Here is a 20,067-nt window from a genome sequence, read left to right on the forward strand (position 1 = left end):
CAACAATGTTATACTATTTCTGACCAGACAGCATCATATAGATGGGCTACACTTATTGAGAAAGAGGGGAGCTGTTTCACTCGCACGGATGCTTTCTCCTGTGAGATACATTCAGCCCCTTGTGAATTGAAGGAAAAGTATGAAATACAGACAGACTAAAGATAATTTTTGATGTCTTCACTTTTTTTCCCCCGTATTGACTGACCTTCATATCTTAAAGTAATGATGGACTGTTCTTGACATAATATGGACTTGGTCTTTTACCAAATAGGGCTATCTTCTGTATACCACCTCTACCTTGTCACAACACAACTGATTTGCTCAAACGCATTAAGAAGGAAAGAAATTCCACAAATTAACAGGCACACCTGTTAATTGAAATACATTCCAGGTGACTACCTTGTGAAGCTGGTTGAGAGAATGCCAAGAGTGTGCAAAGCTGTCAAAGGCAACGGGTGGCTACTTTTTTTTGCTTACTTCATGATTCCATATGTTATTTCATAGTGTTGATGTCTTGACTATTATTCTACAATGTAGAAAATAGTAAAAATAAAGAAAAACCCTGGAATGACTGGTACTGTATATATACAGTGAGGGAAAAAAGTATTTGATCCCCTGCTGATTTTGTACGTTTGCCCACTGACAAAGAAATGATCAGTCTATAATTTTAATGGTAGGTTTATTTGAACAGTGAGAGACAGAATAACAACAAAAATATCCAGAAAAACGCATGTCAAAAATGTTATAAATTGATTTGCATTTTAATGAGGGAAATAAGTATTTGACCCCCTCTCAATCAGAAAGATTTCTGGCTCCCAGGTGTCTTTCATACAGGTAACGAGCTGAGATTAGGAGCACACTCTTAAAGGGAGTGCTCCTAATCTCAGTTTCTTACCTGTATAAAAGACACCTGTCCACAGAAGCATCAATCAATCAGATTCCAAACTCTCCACCATGGCCAAGACCAAAGAGCTCTCCAAGGATGTCAGGGACAAGATTGTAGATCTACACAAGGCTGGAATGGGCTACAAGACCATTGCCAAGCAGCTTGGTGAGAAGGTGACAACAGTTGGTGCGATTATTCGCAAATGGAAGAAACACAAAAGAACTGTCAAACTCCCTTGGCCTAGGGCTCCATGAAAGATCTCACCTCGTGGAGTTGCAATGATCATGAGAATGGTGAGGAATCAGCCCAGAACTACACAGGAGGATCTTGTCAATGATATCAAGGCAGCTGGGACCATAGTCACCAAGAAAACAATTGGTAACACACTACGCCGTGAAGGACTGAAATCCTGCAGCGCCCGCAAGGTCCCCTGCTCAAGAAAAGCACATATACATGCCCGTCTGAAGTTTGCCAATGAACATCTGAATGATTCAGAGGACAACTGGGTGAACGTGTTGTGGTCAGACGAGACCAAAATGCAGTTCTTTGGCATCAACTCAACTTGTCGTGTTTGAAGGAGGAGGAATGCTGCCTATGACCCCAAGAAACCATCCCCACCGTCAAACATGGAGGTGGAAACATTATGTTTGGGGGTGTTTTCTGCTAAGGGGACAGGACAACTTCACCGCATCAAAGGGACGATGACGGGGCCATGTACCGTCAAATCTTGGGTGAAAACCTCCTTCCCTCAGCCAGGGTATTGAAAATGGGTCGTGGATGGGTATTCCAGCATGACAATGACCCAAAACACACGGCCAAGGCAACAAAGGAGTGGCTCAAGAAAAAGCACATTAAGGTCCTGGAGTGGCCTAGCCAGTCTCCAGACCTTAATCCCATAGAAAATCTGTGGAGGGAGCTGAAGGTTCGAGTTGCCAAACGTCAGCCTCGAAACCTTAATGACTTGAAGAAGATCTGCAAAGAGGAGTGGGACAAAATCCCTCCTGAGATGTGTGCAACCTGGTGGCCAACTACAAGAAACATCTGACCTCTGTGATTGCCAACAAGGGTTTTGCCACCAAGTACTAAGTCATGTTTTTGCAGAGGGGTCAAATACTTATTTCCCTCATTAAAATGCAAATCAATTTATAAMATTTTTGACATRCGTTTTTCTGGATTTTTTTGTTGWTATTCTGTCTCTCACTGTTCAAATAAACCTACCATTAAAATTACAGACTGATCATTTCAATGTCAGTGGGCAAACGAACAAAATCAGCAGGGGATCAAATACTTTTTTCCCTCACTGTACATATATACATATACATATATTCTTTTTTTAGGTGAATTTTGTAAAAACTAAATATTGTTAATCATGAGTACACGCCACTGAAAATGCATTATCCTCACGATTGCTGTAATGAAAGTGTCTGCCCTGCCCTGTGCCTGTTTCTCTGGGGCCTGCTGATGTGATGAGCGAGGCACTCTCCTCCCCCCAGCGCCTTGAAAAATGCGTTCTGATTGTATAACATTTCAAAATGCAATTGYGGGAAAAACAAGGCTTTGAAATCTTTATCTTCTTGTCCCCATCGAAGAGAGGAGGGTCTGCATTTAATATGATTGTTTTTACATAACTATGGGAATTAAGTTTCACTTTTAATTCTTATAGGTAGGCATTATTTCCCTGATATGACCTGTTTGGCTTATGTAAAGTCTGTGCTGCTGGAGCATAAATACCTGTACACAACAGGTTTGAGCTGATGATCTCCTCATTGTCACTGGTAAGTACATTTATTTACTGGCTAAGCTTGTTTCTTGCTTTATGTCAAATTATACAAATGTGATCTGTAAAGTCATGTTGCTTACAGTTGCTTGCATTGTTTATGGATTCTAGACAATTAAATGGATATGGCTCAATAGAATTGTTTATAACTTCAAAGAGTGTCTGGACAAGAGTGTCTGCTAAATGACTAACATTTTAAATGTGAAAGAGTGGTGCTAGAGAGGAGGATATACACAAACGAAAGATGTATTTGGTTAGACAACTGACACATGTGTAACCAGAAAGGGAATGGCACCATGAGCCATGATGGCACCGCAGCCATGATGGTTCCAAATCCAGGCTGGCGGGAAAGGAAGTAGCTAACCCTAACCTTAACCCCTAATCCATTGAAATATGGGAAAATACTTAAAGGCTCTATTCAATCTGTAACGCTGAAGCTTTACAGATTCTGCAATAGAAATATGAAGGTAATTTCGGATTGAGCCGACATATGCAGCGTTTACTGTGAATGCAGTCTCTGCTAAAGAGGGAACATTGCCTTTAGATTTCAATCACGCTGTAAAGCTGGACTTCCTTGATGCAGATTGAATAGAGCCAGAGCCCTAACAGAATAGAAAATCGGAGTACCTGTAGTTATTGGAATACTAGTCTCTAGTGACCAACAGTTAACATAMATTTATTTTGTTCTAGCAGGAGAAGGAACAGTCTCTTAATGTGACTGTCCAGTGTTTCCAGATTTCTATGAAATATGACCTATATTAATTACAATAATTAATATAGTGAAATATTCTTCCTTCCTATTTATTTTTATTTTTAACTATGTTGAAAAGCAGTAGACCACTGATTGGCCAGCTCATTCTCCTCAGGAGGATGACATCATCCTCTATGATGAAAGCAATCATTTTTGAGATGTAAGTTTGAGGTGGGGTTTTTGAAGTGTTTTTTTTCTCCATTTTATGCTTTGGGCACAAATAAGAGTATAGGATGAGTCAACAACATTATTTGGGTATAATTTAACAGAATATTAACTTTTAAAAGTGAGATTTTCACTGGACGGTTACTTTAATGTCTGCACCATTGAGTTGTTTGAAAAAAAGCAGAAGACAAAATAACAAAATAATACATTAGGTTAGGCCTAGCTGAGAATGACATTTTATCTACATTACAGCTTCAGTTGACAACATCAAGAAGCTCCTACAACACCTTGAAGAAAATAACACAATTTGCAGCTAAATCACGATGGTAATCTGTGGCAGTTCACCATTGGACAAAGATCAATTCAATATTCATGAATTTTCAGGGAGTTATTTATATTTTCTGAATTTGCTTAAACTAATGTAAAAAACTAAAACTCTTCAAGTGAAAATTGTATAGTTGATGATGTATTGAGTTACACTACTGTTTATATGACTCTTCTCCTCTCCTTTTTGAGTGTCTTTCACTCACCTCTGGCCGAAAGGGAGCGAACAGGCTAGAGGTCGACCGGCATGGCCGATTAATTAGGGCCGATTTCAAGTTTTCATAACAATCGGTAATCGACCTTTTTGGATGCCGATTATGGCCGACTACATTGCAATCCACAAGGAGACTGCGTGGCAGGCTGACCACCTGTTATGCGAGTGCAGCATCAAAAGGACCTTGTGGCTGCAAGGAGCCAAGGTAAGTTGCTAGCTAGCATTAAACTTATCTTAGAAAAAAACAATCAATCTTAACATAATCACTAGTTAACTACACATGGTTGATGATATTACTAGGTTAACTATTTAACTATTAACTGTAGCTAGCTAGTTCGTAAAATGATGTAACGTTGACAGAATCTACCTGAGAATGTGTGTATTTTCATTAGCTTGGTTAAGTTATGCTTGCTAGCTATATTTGCTAGCTGAAAATAATTGTTATTCATGTCTCTGTTATTCATGTTTCTTCTACACAGTATCTAACAAAGATACATTGACAGGGGAGATCACCGTGAGGGCTGCCTGTCACAGGTCCATGAGGAAGAGTGAAAAGCCACACAGCATGAGAGTAGGGAAAGGTTATAGATCGCTACTAGGGACCTTGTTAAACATCTCCTGTSAGACACTGTCATCATGGTCAAAATGTGTTGGAGACAGTGTCAACGTTTAATCTTATCAGTAGATAGATATTGTAACGATACTCGTCTGGTGAAGGAGAAGAGGACCAAAATGCAGCGTGGTAAGTGTTCGTCATAATTTAATAGAAAACTGAACACTACACAAAATAACAACGAGGAGAAAACGAAACAGTTCTGCAAGGTGAACAGACACTAATAGAAAATAAACACCCACCAACCAAAATGGGGAAAACAGGCTACCTAAGTATGATTCTCCATCAGAGACAATGATCGACAGCTGCCTCTGATTGAGAACCATACCAGGCCAAACACAGAAATACAATAACATAGAAAAAAGAACATAGACTACCCACCCCAACTCACGCCCTGACCAACCTAACACAAAGACATAAAAAAGGAACTAAGGTCAGAACGTGACAGATATTAATGATGGGTCCCAATCCCAATTTAGAATTGCCCACTTAACAGGTTATTTGGTAAAGATCTGTTGACGCAGTGTTTGGTAATTGTGTTACTGAGACACATTGTATTCCTGTATAGTTAAATGAGCCCCTAGTTAAGAAGACTAGACACTACTATGTTTATTGTTATTTATGGGCCGCRTCATTCTTGTTTCTCACTTCAGTCACTTCACTTATCTTCACAGATGGTGTTAAAGCACTCYGTACCAGTGATAGTGGTCCAAAGCCACTGCTCCTGTGTTGCAGGAAGTGCTCTGTGCAATCATCTGGTGGCCCTTCTTAACCAGACAGCGCACTACTCTCAACTAAACATTCCTGCTGCACCACCAGTTCACAGCTGCACAGACTCGTTGGCACAAGACAGCGTTGGCACAAGCCAAGAACACTTGTGAGTCTATCAATATCTATTAAAAAATGCACCTGAAAAGTATTCAGCCTATGTAACAGTAAATCCTTGTTAATTAGGGTGTGAAGCCAGGTCCGGTTGATGGGATAGAGTTCTGTAAACCTACTAACTTGTGTGCTGATGGAATAAGGTAAGTTGGAGATTCCTAGAATGGAAACATTTTAGAAAACATTTTCTTGTGATTGTATCCAGATGATAATGACAAATGTTTGGGACAAAGACTGGGGGTAAATATATCATCTATAAATCTGTATATTTTAATTCATTTTATTTGAACTTTCGGGCTTGTGCTGTTTCTGGAAAAGTTACATGAGTCTTTGTCATAGTAATCTCTCCAACCTGATGTTAAGGTTTTTAAATGTTTTGCAGAAGTTCTCTCTACAAAGCACTCAATGGATACATGTCTGACATGGACCTTCTCTCCGTATCAGAAACGTATGCCAACTTTTCTCCACTTACTGCCCCTCTTGTGACAACAATGGAAATGTCAGCTGACGTGCCCCTGGTTGAGTCCGCCTTTGGGCCAGTGCAAGCCGGCAGTGTTCTGTCCTATCAGCTTCCACAGCCAAAGACCCGTGAAATTGTGAAGATTGCCAATGCCACTTCTCCACCAATACTTCCATTAGATGGCTACAGGCTTCAGGCTTCCTAGTGTGCTTACGTCCTTAGCCATCAGGAGCAGTTCCACCTCAAGGCATTAGAGACAACCTACGAGATGTCACACAAAGTCGAGGTTGCTACAAGGGAGCAGAGCAGCAGCCCGGAATGGCAAGGGATCTGGTATGCAGACCATGGAGATGAAGAGGGGTCTAGCCATGGAGCCAGTGGCTGTACAGGAGTACTGCACACTGAAGAATGTTAACTTCTACAGTAGAATAGATTTGTTTAAAAAAAATTATTTCAGCAAATGTTCAACAGTTCAGTTAATCAATTACACATCTCTRACATTGTATTCAATCTTGCATTCTGGCTATTCTGTGTTTACTTGATTTCTTTCCCCCACCCACCCCTGTTACTCATTGCCTAATTAAAGCCAATACAAGCTCCACACAAACGATTGATACATGTCGTAGATAAACAAATGATTATTTTGCTGCTAGCAAATAAACACATGTACATTTACACCGGCTTGGCCCATGCTCTGGACCGGATCAGAGACGGCACAGTCCATAGGCAGCGCACCTTGTTCTTCATCCCCCTCAGTCGGAGCAGGAGGTTTCAGTCTTCTTTCCCAAACACCAGGTCTCTTTTTAATGTGCCAGTTCCACGCGAAGACAGTAGGAACAACACCTCTTTTTAGGTATTGTCGCTCAACAAAGTCACTTTTGACGAAATGTGTACTACACACCTTTGTGTGTTTGGTGACAGCAAAGTTGTCACGACGTACTGCCACCAACCACCTTTTTTTGAGCCTCTACATCGACCGGGAAACGATGGATTTGGAAGAMACTGAACACAGAGGCACTGAACAATGTTCATTAGCACCTCCTTCGCGGGGCTGTAATTTAAACGTAGTCATTGCGAACTATTTCAGTCAGAAATGCATCGATGATAGCTAGTAAGCTAATGATAAAAACAATAGCAGAACTCGCTCCGGAAGTCATCAACCCGATCGGAAGTAAATTAGAATGTTGGAGGCGGTATAATGCATAGAGCCTATTAATTTGCCAGAATTTTACATAATTATGACATAACATTGAAGGTTGTGCAATGTAACAGTAATATTTAGACTTCGGGTTGCCACCCGTTTGATAAAATACGGAACGGGTTCCGTATTTCACTGAAAGAATAAATGTTTTGTTTTCAAAATGATAGTTCCGGATTTGACCATATTAAGGACCAAAGGCTTGTATTTCTGTGTGTTTATTATAATTAAGTACATTATTTGATATTTGATAGAGCAGTCTGACTGAGCGGTGGTAGGCAGCAGCAGACTTGTAAGCATTCATTCAAACAGCAGCTCTTAGCAATGCTGGGATGCACAACGCTGTTTATGACTTCAAGTCTATCAACTCCCGAGGTTAGGCTGGCAATACTAAAGTGCCTATAAGAACATCCAATAGTCAAAGGTATATGAAATACAAATGGTATAGAGAGAAATAGTACTATAATTCCTATAATAACTACAACGTAAAACTTAACTGGGAATATTGAAGACTCATGTTAAAAGGAACCACCAGCTTTCATACAGTATGTTCTCATGTTCTGAGCAATGAACTTAAACGTTAGCTTTTTTACATGGCACATATTGCACTTTGTAACGGCTGTTGGAAGGAGAGGACCAAGGTGCAGCGTGGTAACTGTTCATAGTAAATTTAATCAAATAAACTGAACACTAAATGACAAAAAACAACAAAGAGAACGACCGAAACAGTTCTGGCTGGTGTAGACACACAACAGAAAACAACTACCCACAAACACAGGTGGGAACAGGCTACCTAAGTAWGGTTCTCAATCAGAGACAACGATTGACAGCTGCCTCTGATTGGGAACCATACCAGGCCTAACACATAGAAAAGGACAACATAGAACAAAACATAGAATGCCCACCCCAACTCACGCCCTGACCAAACCAAAATAGAGACATAACAAAGGAACTAAGGTCAGGGCGTGACAGTACCCCCCCCAATGGTGCGAAGTCCGCCGGCCCCAAAACCATGAACCTATAGGGAGGGTCTGGGTGGGCATTTCACCGCGGTGGCGGCTCCGGTGCGGACGTAGACCCCGCTCCACCTCTGGCTTGGCCCACTTAGGTGGCGCCAAGGGGACCCTCGCCACCGACCCCGGACTGAGGACCCTCAACAGCGCAGGCCCCCGGACAGGAGGGAGACTCTGGCTGCTCCACAGGAGGGACTCTGGCTGCTCCCGACAGGAGGGAGACTCTGGCTGCTCCGGACAGGAGGGAACTCTGGCTGCTCCGGACAGAGGGAGACTCTGGCTGCTCCGGACAGGAGGGAGACTCTGGCTGCTCCGGACAGGAGGGAGACTCTGGCTGCTCCACAGGAGGGAGCTCTGGCTGCTCCGGACAGAGGGCAGACTTGGCTGCTGACAGGGAGGCGTCACTGGAGGCTCCGAATTAGAGGGTGACGCTGGAGGCTTCGTGCCATGGATCACCACTGGAGGCTTTCTTGCCATGGATCATCACTGGAGGCTTCGTGCCATTGATCCTCACTGGAGGCTTCGTGCCATGGATCATCACTGGAGGCTTCGTGCCATGGATCATCACAGGAGGCTTCGTGCCATGGATCATCACAGGAGGCTTCGTGCCATGGATCATCACTGGAGGCCTTCGTGCCATGGATCATCACTGGAGCTTGCTCCATGGTATCACTGCAGCTCGCCATGAACGAGCTTCTTGCATGGATCATCAACTGAGGCTTCTTGCCATGGATCATCACTCTGAGGCTTCTTGCCATGGATCATCACTGGAGCTTCGTGCCATGGATCATCACTGGACGGCTTCGTGCCATGGATCACCACTGGAGGCTTCGTGCCATGGATCATCACTGGAGGCTTCGTCCATGGATCACACTGAGCTTCGCCATGGATCATCACTGGAGCTTCGTGCCATGGATCATCACTGGATGCTTCGTGCCATTGGATCATCACTGAGCTTCGTGCCATGGATCATCACTGGAAGGCTTCGTGCCATGATCATCACAGGAGCTTCGTGCCATGTATCATCACAGGAGGCTTCGTGCCATGGATCCACCACTGGAGGCTTCTGGCCATGGATCATCACTGAGGCTACGCTCTGGAGAAGCACAGACTCACCAGGCTGGGGAGACATGCAGGAGTTAGGGCTTAGCACAGGCACAGAACTCACCAGCTGGGAGACATGCAGGAGGCCTTGTCCTTGGCCGGGCACCGATGCACTGGACCGGGGAGGCGCACTGCGGTTCGAGCGCAGAGTAGCACAACTCATCCTGGCTGATACTCCCTGTAGCCCGGCAAGTGCGGCGGAGTTGAACCAGCCACACTGGCGTGCTGCGCGAACCTGGACACCGTGCTAGGCTGGTGCAGTATACCCCCGGCCGAGGAGACGCCACTGGAGACCAGATCGCTGAGCCGGCATCATCCCTCCTGGCTCGATGCCCACTCTAGCCCCGGCCCGATTCGAGGAGCCTGCATGTAGGCACCAGGCTATGCGTGCCGCACGGGACACCGTCCGCTTCACCCGCATAACACGTACCTGCCCAGTCACTCTCTCGCCATGGTAAGCACCGGGGAGTATGCTCAGGTCTCCTACCTGAGTCCGCCAATCTCCCCGTGTGCCCCCACCCCCCAAAAAAAAATATTTGGCTGCCTCTCGTGCCCGTTACCTCGAGCCAATTCCTCGTAGTGTCGCCCGCTCCGCTCTAGCTGCCTCCAGCTCCTCTTTCGGACGGCGATACTCTCCCGCCGCTTGTGCCCAGGGTCCCTTGCCGTCCAATATTTCCTCCCATGTCCATTTCTCCAGATCGCGCTGCCCTTCGTTACCACGCTGCTTGGTCCGTTTGTGGTTGGTAGTTCTGTAAGCGCTGTTGGAAGGAGAGGACCAAGGTGCAGCGTGTACGTGTCCATATTTATTCAAATGAACACTGAATAAACAAAATAACAAAGAGAACGACCAAACAGTTCTGGCGCGTGCGACACACAACAGAAAACAGGAAACAACTACCCCCATACACAGGTGGGAACAGGCTACCTAAGTATGGTTCTCAATCAGAGACAACCAATAGCACAGCTGCCTCTGATTGGAAACCATACCAGGCCAAACACATAGAAATACAAAACAAGGACAACATAGAACACCAGACATAGAATGCCCACCCAAACTCACGCCCTGACCAACCAAAATAGAGACATAAAAAGGATCTCTAAGGTCAGGGCGTGACAATATACATATGGACGAGCGATGTCAGGGCGGAACAGACTAAGATACAGTAGAATAGGGAGTTCTAGGGAGTTTTTCTTAGCCACCTGCATTGCTTGCTGTTTGGGGTTTTAGGCTGGGTTTCTGTACAGCACTTTGAGATATCAGCTGATGTAAGAAGGGCTATATAAATGCATTTGATTTGATTTGAATAGTATAGAATACAGTATATACATATGAGATGAGTAATGCAAGATATGGAAACATTAAGTGAATGAGAGTATAGAAAACAGTAAATACATATGAGATGAGAAATGCCAGATATGTAAACATTATTAAGTGACTAAGATACCGTAGAACAGTATAGAATACAGTATATACAAAGGAGATGAGTAATGCCAGATATGTAAACCTTATTAATGTGACTAGTGTTCCATTCCTTAAAGGGGCCAGTGATTTCTTTATTATTATTATTTTTATTTTTTTTCTCCCCAATTTCATGATATCCAATTGGTAGTAGTTACAGTCTTGTCTCATCGCTGCAACTCCTGTACAGACTCGGGAGAGGCGAAGGTCGAGAGCCATGCGTCCCCGGAAACACAACCCAACCAAGCTGCACTACTTCTTGACACAATGCCTATCCAACCCAGAAGCCAGCCGCACCAATGTGTCGGAGGAAACACCGTACACCTGGCGACAGTGTCAGCGTGCACTGTGCCCGGCCCGCCACAGGAGTCGTTAGTGCACGATGAGACTAGGATATCCCTGCCGGCCAAGCCCTCCCCTAACCCGGATGACGCTGGGCCAATTGTGCGCCGCCCCATGGGTCTCCCGGTCGCGGCTAAAGTGGCCAGTGATTTCTAGTATATGCCTATAAGCAGCAGCCTCTAATGTGCTAGTGATGGCTGTTTAACAGTCTGATGGCCTTGAGATACAAGCTGTTTTTCAGTCTCTCGGTCCCAGCTTTGATGCACCTGTACTGACCTCGCCTTCTGGATGATAGCGGGGTGAACAGGCAGTAGCTCGGGTGGTTGATGTCCTGATCTTTTTAGCCTTCCTGTGACATCAGGTGCTGTAGGTGTCCTGGAGGGCGGGTAGCTTTCCCCTTTAATGCATTGAGCAGAACGCACAACCCTCTGGAGAGCCTTGCGGTTGCGGGTGGTGCAGTTTCCCTTGATGTTGGCCCATGTTGACTCCAATGCTTCCCACAGTTGTGTCAAGTTAGCTGGATGTCCTTTTGGTGGTGGACCATTCTTGATACACTCGGGAACCTGTGGTGCGTGAAAAACTCAACAGCGTTGCAATTCTTGACACAAGCCGGTGCGCCTGACACCTACTACCATACCCAGTTCAAAGGAACTTAGATTTTTTTGTCTTGCCCATTCACTCTCTGAATGGCATACACACAATCCATATCTCAGTTGTCTCAAGGCTTAAAAATCTTTAAACCTGTCCCCTCCTCTTCATCTACACCTATTGAAGTGGATTTAACAAGAGACAAGGGATAAGGGATCATAGCATTCACCTGGTCAGTCTATATCATGGAAAGAGCTGGTGTCCTTAAAAATTAAATTAGTTCAACCAGCTTCGTACACTCAGTGTATAAAGTTTGTATGTGAAAAGTAATTCTAATGCATACGTTAGGATTTTCTGGACTCGCATCACTCGCGCCACAGAGGGATGCTCACGGTGCTCATGATAGCAAATGCGCAGATCAGATACACCACAGGATACAGATACACCATTAAAGGGATACTGCAAGATTCTTGTTCTACTCACCCAGAGTCGGATGAACTTGTGGAAATAATTGTTATGTGTCTGCGTGCAGTACGAAGGGAGTTAGTGTTCGTTTTGCGACCCAATGCTAACTAGCGTTGGCTAGCGCAATGACTGGAAGTCTACAGGTACAGTAGCATAGCTCTCTCACAGTATCCCTTTGAAGGTGTTTACATGATCCAATAATTTGAAAAGATTGCAAATAAGATGTTTTAATAGGTTTACGCTTACTTCGCTCATGAGTACGCCGATTAAGATAATCAGAGAAAGGTGTTTACATGACTAATGCTAMACTGAGTATTGCCATAATCAGTTTAATATTGAATTATTTGTGTGCATATAAATATATTCTCTGTCCACAGGAGGTTGGTGAAACCTTAATTGGGGAGGACGGGCTTGTGGTAATGGCTGAAGAGGAATCAGTGGAATGATATAAAATACGTCAAACACATGTTTGATGCCATTCCATTTGCTCCATTCCAGCCATTATGAGCCATCCTTCCCTCAGCAGCCTCCACTGCCTCTGTCACCCTAAGCTTGTTAATTTGGGGGTTTAAGTATATGTTTTGTTACACGTTGTGACAAATGCCTTTGTATAAAATCTCAATATAAATGTTATTGTTAGGTTGGTTGATACTAACAATATCTCACTCTACAGAGCTTGTCTTTGCCAAAGAAATTCACTGGGGATAGAGAAAAAGTCAATTTCATCAGTTTTGTCAAACTCAGCTATGACAATAAACGATATGTCCAGACAGCGAGTGACCCAGGGGTAAGTTTCCTGTAAAAGAAACTTCAACAAAAATACAAATATTTATTGAGCAAAGATTCCCAAAAGCATCAATTTTGTATGTATTTATTTGCTCATTAGGATAACTCTTCAAGCTTCCACCAAACACAGGTAATTCCATTTGTGGAATTMAACTGATTTACTGTATAAGAATTGTTTTTAAATTGCTTGTTCCATCDTCACTCATTGTCTCAAAATGTATTCCTCCAGATTGATGTTCAGGCTGAGCTCATCATTCCTCCACAAACAGAGCTGATAATGGGGACAGGAATTGGAGGAGGACTCTTTCTCCTGATCATTATCACAATGGCCATGTATATGGTGAGTATCAATGCTGCGACAGAAACTTTACTTGTGCATTGTAAGGACCCACACTTTGATTCACATTCTTCACATTGTTTTTCCTTTCTACTCAGCTGGGATGTTTCAAGAGAAAATGGCCTGTTGATAATGAACAGGAAGATGGGAAAGAAGGGGGAACAGTGTGAGCAAGAGCTACAGCCTGAGAGTGGAGCAGTGGAGTCAAACCTCCTCCTTGAAGACAGTCAAACAGAAAACAATGGCTTCCCCATTAGTGAGGTGGTAGGGGCGGGACCAAAAGAGAAACAGGATGTGTCAGTCAGAAGCAGGCTAATGGAGTAGAGAWACTCTTTTCAYGCCACTTCCATATGGAAGGGACTTTTAATAGCAGGTTAGGAGAACTTACGCAGCAGGTTAAGATAATTAATGCAGCAGGTTAGAGAAAGGAGTAGAGATCCAAGCAAAAAAAACTCAGATAGAGATGAATTGTTAGATGAATTAATATAGAGTCTGACCTGACCACAGAACCACGCATATCACTCAATATGTGATTAAGTCTGAAATACATTTTCAAAAATAGATGTTTCATGGACATTTATGTTTGATAAAACATGACCAAAGTGATTCAGTATTATACATACTATATACCGTTTCAATGTTTATGTCAAGGTAAAAAATATGATTTTGTATGATTGCTGTAATGTCATTAATTTAAATGACTATGTTCTTGCTAAAGAAATGTACATTATACTGTAAGATGTACACTATATATACAAAAGTATGTGCACACCCTTTCAAATTAGTGGATTCGGCTATTTCAGCCACACCGTTGCTGACAGGTGTATGAAATTGAGCACACAGCCATGCAATCTCCATAGACAAACATTGGCAGTAGAATGGCCTTACCGAAGAGCTCAGTAATGCATAGCCATGACATGATGCAGCCACCACCATTTCTTGAAAATATGACGAGTGGTAGTCAGTGATGTGTTGTTTTGCATTTTTTGCAGTATTTATTTTGCAGTGCCTTATTTCAAGCAGAATGCATGTTTTGGAATATATTTATTCATTCTTCTTTTCACTCAGTCATTCAGGTTAGTATTTCGGAGTAACTACAACATTGTTGATCCATCCTCAATTCTCTCATATCACAACCATTAATAACTCTAACTGTTTTAAAATCACCATTGCCCTCATGATGAAATCCCTGAGCAGTTTCCTTCCTCTCCGGCAACTGGATGGACGCCTGTATCTTTGTAGTGACTGGGTGTAGTGATACACCATCCAAAGCCTAATTAATAACTTCACCATACGCAAAGGGCAATTCAGCATCTGCTTTAATCATTTTTACACATCTACCAAACTGTGCCCTTCTTTGCGAGGCATTGAACAATCTCCCTGGTCTTTGTGGTTGAATCTGTGCTTGAAATTCACTAATCGATAAAGTGGTCTTACAGATAATTGTGTGTGTGTGGGGGATCCATACAACTTATTATGTGATTTGTTAAGCACATTTTTACTCCTTAAATCATTTAGGCCATAACAAAGGGGTTGAATACTTATTGACTAAAGACATACATCTACAAACAAACTTCCACTGACATTATGGGTGGTGTGTGGAGATCAGTGAAACAAAATATCAATATAATCCATTTTAAAGTCAGGTTGTAACACGTGGAAAAAGTAAAGGGGTGTGAATACTTTCTGAAGGCATGAAACCTTTACTTCAGTTGTACATGTTACTTGTTTCATTTCAACTTTAAGTGGGTAGAGTATACAGGGGAAGTACTATATATTCAAGATCTCGTGTATTTGTTAATTGCACACCAATATACTTTTGAGTTACTGTAAATACTAATGTCACGTTCTGACCATAGTTCTTTTGTGTTTTCGTTGTTTTAGTGTTGGTCAGGACGTGAGCTGAGTGGCCATTTATGTTGTGTCTAGTTTTCCTATTTCTGTGTTTGGCCTGATATGGTTCTCAATCAGAGGCAGGTGTTTTGTGTTGTCTCTGATTGGAAACCATATTTAGGTAGCCTGTTTTGTGTCGGGTTTTGTGGGTGGTTGTCTTCTGTCTTTGTGTCTATGCACCAGATAGGACTGTTTCGGTTTTTCACATTTGTTGTTTTTGTATTTGGAAGTGTTCCGTTTATTGTCTTAATTAAAGTCATGATGAACACTAACCACGCTGCGCTTTGGTTCAGACGAAGAGGAGAAAATCTGCCGTTACAACTAAGTTGAGAAAAATTCATGATCAGATCATAAAAAACTATTAACTTGCAAAAGAAACAAAAACTATGAACAAACGTTAATAGTAATCACAGCCAAATCCTGAAAAGGCTCAACATATAATATACCTTACTATAAGGAGGGAGAACCAATACATGCTATTTTTTGTATAACATTTTCTAATGGGAATAAGGACCAGTTGACTGTAATACACTCCCATTGTTCACTCATCGAATAACAGGAATGTAGTCGGCAGGAGTGGAGGAAGAGAGAAAGGGTAAGGGTTTACTAGTTTACTGGCTAAGTGTTTTAGTATGTTACTTTCTGCTTGAATCACATTCAATGAACATGATTAATTATTATTGATTAATTATGTCAAAAAAATTTCAACATTTTTGTGAGCTGTGTGCCTCATCTAACGTAAATCCCCAAACAATGAATCCCGAGACAGACTAGGCTGACTATTCATCAGTAAAATTAGTTGCTAAGTAAAGATATCAAATGAAATTGTATTAGTCACATGCGCTGAATACAACAAGTGTAGACCTTAAAGTGCAATGCTTACTTACGAGCCCTAACCAACAAGCAGTTTAAAAAATTAAAATACGGATAAGAAATAAAAGTAACAAGTAATTAAAGAGCAGCAGTAAAATAACAATAGCGAGACTATGTACAGGGGGTATCGGTACAGAGTCAATGTGCGCGGGCGCTGGTTAGTTGAGGTACTATGTACATGTGGGTAGAGTTATTAAAGTGACTATGCATAGAGGATAACAAAAGAGTAGCAGCGGTGGGAAGGGGGGGGGGGCAATGCAATTAGTCTGGGTAGCCATTTGATTTGGTTGTTCAGGAGTCTTATGGCTTGGGACTAGAAGCTGTTTAGAAGCTTTTTGGACATACAGTTGAAGTCGGAAATTACATACACTTATGTTGGAGTCATTAAAACTCCTTTTTCAACCACTCCACAAATTTCTTGTTAACAAACTATAGTTTTGGCAAGTTGGTTAGGACATCTACTTTGTGTGCATGACACAAGTAAGTTTTCCAACAATTGTTTAGAGACAGTATTATTCACTTATAATGCACTGTATCACAATTCCAGTGGGTCAGAAGTTTACATACACTAAGTGACTGTGCTTTAAACAGCTTGGGATTCCAGAAATTATGTCATAGCTTTAGAAGCTTCTGATAGGCTAATTGACATAATTTGAGTCAATTGGCGGTGTACCTGTGGATGTATTTCAAGGCCTACCTTCAAACTCAGTGCCTCTTTGCTTGACATCATGGGAAAATCAAAAGAAATCAGCCAAGACCTCAGAAAAAATTGGAGACCTCCACAAGTCTGGTTCATCCTTGGGAGCAATTTCCAAACGCCTGAAGGTACCACGTTCATCTGTACAAACAATAGTACGCAAGTATAAACACCATGGGACCACGCAGCAGTCATACAGCTCAGGAAGGAGACGCGTTCGGTCTCCTAGAGATGAACGTACTTTGGTGCGAAAAGTGCAAATCAATCCCAGAACAACAGCAAAGGACCTTGTGAAGATGCTGGAGGAAACAGGTCAAAAAGTATCTATATTCACAGTAGTCCTATGTCGACATAACCTGAAAGGCCACTCAGTAAGGAAGAAGCCACTGCTCCAAAACCGCCATAAAAAGCCAGACTACGGTTTGAAACGCACATGGGAACAAAGATCATACTTTTTGGAGAAATGTCCTTGGTCTGATGAAACAAAAATAGAACTGTTTGGCCATAATGACCATCCTTATGTTTGGAGGAAAAAGGGGAATGCTTGCAAGCCGAAGAACACCATCCCAACCGTGAGCACGGGGTGGCAGCATCATGTTGTGGGGTGCTTTGCTGCAAGAGGGACTTGTGCACTTCACAAAATAGATGGCATCATGAGTTAGGAAAAATATATGGATATATTGAAGCAACATCTCAAGACATCAGTCATGAAGTTAAAGCTTGGTCGCAGATGGGTCTTCCAAATGGACAATGACCCCAAGCATACTTCCAAAGTTGTGGCAAAATGGCTTTAGGACAACAAAGTCAAGGTATTGAAGTGCCCATCACAAAGCCCTGACCTCAATCCTATAGAACATTTGTGGGCAGAACTGAAAAAGCGTGTGCGAGCAAGGAGGCCTACAAACCTGACTCAGTTACACCAGCTCTGTTAGGAGGAATGGGCCAAAATTCCCCCAACTTTTGTGGGAAGCTTGTGGAAGGCTACCCGAAAGTTTGACCCAGTTAAACAATTTAAAGGCAATATTACCGAATACAAATTGAATGTATGTAAACTTCTGACCCACTGGGAATGTGATGAAAGAAATAAAAAATGAAATAAATTATTATCTCTACTATTATTCTGACATTTCACATTCTTAAAATAAAGTGGTGATCCTAACTGACCTAAGACAGGGAATTTTTACTAGGATTAAATGTCAGGAATTGTGAAAACCTGAGTTTAAATGTATTTGGCTAAGTGTAGTATGAACTTCCGACTTCACGTAGACTGTAGCGCACCTGGTACCGCTTGCCGTGCGGTAGCAGAGAGAACAGTCTATGACTAGGGTGGCTGGAGTCTTTGACAATTTTAAGGGCCTTCCTCTGACACCGCCTGGTATAGAGGTCCTGGATGGCAGGGAGCTTGGCCCCAGTGATGTACTGGGCCGTTCGCACTACCCTCTGTAGTTTCTTGTGGTCTTTAGGCCTAGCAGTTGCCATACCAGGCAGTGATGCAACCAGTCAGGATGCTCTCGATGGTGCAGCTGTAGAACCTTTTGAGGATCTGAGGAACCATGCCAAATCTTTTCAGTCTCCTGAGTGGGAATAGGTTTTGTCGTGCCCTCGTCACGACTGTCTTGGTGTGCTTGGACCATGTTAGTTTGTTGGTGCTGTGGACACCAAGGAACTTGAAGCTCTCAACCTGCTCCACTGCAGCCCCGTCGATGAGAATGGGGGCGGGCTCATTCCTCTTTTACCTGTAGTCCACAATCATCTCTTTAGTCTTGWTCACGTTGAGGGAGAGATTGTTGTCCTGGCACCACACGGCCAGGTCTCTGACCTCCTCCCAATATGCTGTCTCGTCATTGTTGGTGATCAGGCCTACCACTGTTGTGTCATCTGCAAACTTAATGATGGTGTTGGAGTTGTGCCTGGCGTTGCAGTCATGAGTGAACAGGGAGTACAGGAGAGGACTGAGCATGCACCCCTGAGGGGCCCCCATGTTAAGGATCAACGTGGCAGATGTGTTGTTACCTACGCTTACCACCTGGGGGCGGCTCGTCAGGAAGTCCAGGATCCAGTTACAGTGGGAGGTGTTTAGTCCCAGAGTCCTTAGCTTAGTGATGAGCTTTGAGGGCACTATGGTGTTGAACGCTGAGCTGTAGTCAATGAATAGCATTCTCACATAAGTGCTCCTTTTGTCCAGGTGTGAAAGGGCAGTGTGGAGTGCAATAGAGATTGCATCATCTGTGGATCTGTTGGGGTGGTATGCAAATTGGAGTGGGTCTAGGGTTTCTGGGATAATGGTGTTGATGTGAGCCATGATCAGCCTTTCAAAGCCCTTCATGGCTACAGACCTGAATGCTACGGGTCGGTAGTCATTTAGGCAGGTTACCTTARTGTTCTTGGGCACAGGCACTATGGTGGTCTGCTTGAAACATGTTGTTATTACAGACTCAAACTAGGAGAGGTTGAAAATGTCAGTGAAGACACTTACCAGTTGGTCAGCACATGCTCAGGGTACATGTCCTGGTAATCCGTCTGGCCCCACGGCCTTGTGAATGTTTACCTGTTTAAAGGTCTTACTTACATCAGCTGCGGAGAACGTGATCACACAGTCGTCTGGAACAGCTGGTGCTCTCATGCATAGAAGCGATTTCGCTCGTCTCGTAGGCTTGTGTCATTGGGCAGCTCTCGGCTGTGCTTCCCTTTGTAGTCTGTAATAGTTTGYGAGCCATACCACATCCAACGAGCGTCGGAGCCGGTGTAGTATGATTCGATGTTAGTCCTGTATTGACGCTGTGCCTGTTTGATGGTTAGTCGGAGGGCATAGCGRGATTTCTTATAAGCTTCCGGGTTAGAGTCCCGCTCCTTAAAAGCGGCAGCTCTACCTTTTAGCTCAGTGCGGATGTTGCCTGTAATTCATGGCTTCTGGTTGGGGTATGTACGTACAGTCAGTGTGGGGACGACGTCCTCGATATACTTATTGACGAAGCCAATGACTGATGTGGTGTACTCCTCAATGCCATCGGAAGAATCCCGGGAACATGTTCCAGTCTGTGCTAGCAAAACAGTCCTGTAGCTTAGCATCTGCTTCATCTGACCACTTTTTTATTGACAGAGTCACTGGTGCTTCCTGCTTTAATTTTTGATTGGAAGCAGGAATCAGGAGGATAGAATTATGGTCAGATTTGCCAAATGGAGGGCGAGGGAGAGCTTTGTGTGTGGAGTATAGGTGGTCTAGAGTTTTTTCCCTCTGGT

The 20,067-nt window shown here is 43.2% G+C and overlaps 2 long non-coding RNA genes across 2 annotated transcripts; one reads left to right on the plus strand and one right to left on the minus strand.

The window, feature by feature from the left end:
* Nucleotides 1–5,876: 5,876 nt before the first annotated feature.
* Nucleotides 5,877–7,302, minus strand: LOC111961235 (uncharacterized). The gene is made up of 2 exons (XR_002876989.3): nt 6,743–7,302; nt 5,877–6,490 (listed from the first exon to the last, which is right to left on the minus strand). It is a non-coding gene; the product is annotated as an uncharacterized lncRNA (long non-coding RNA).
* A 5,589-nt stretch (nt 7,303–12,891) lies between these two features.
* Nucleotides 12,892–13,620, plus strand: LOC111962807 (uncharacterized). The gene is made up of 4 exons (XR_011477003.1): nt 12,892–13,028; nt 13,128–13,157; nt 13,257–13,367; nt 13,463–13,620. It is a non-coding gene; the product is annotated as an uncharacterized lncRNA (long non-coding RNA).
* Nucleotides 13,621–20,067: the final 6,447 nt, after the last annotated feature.

The sequence above is a fragment of the Salvelinus sp. IW2-2015 genome, linkage group LG4q.1:29, assembly GCF_002910315.2.
Source record: "Salvelinus sp. IW2-2015 linkage group LG4q.1:29, ASM291031v2, whole genome shotgun sequence".
NCBI lineage: Eukaryota > Metazoa > Chordata > Actinopteri > Salmoniformes > Salmonidae > Salvelinus > Salvelinus sp. IW2-2015.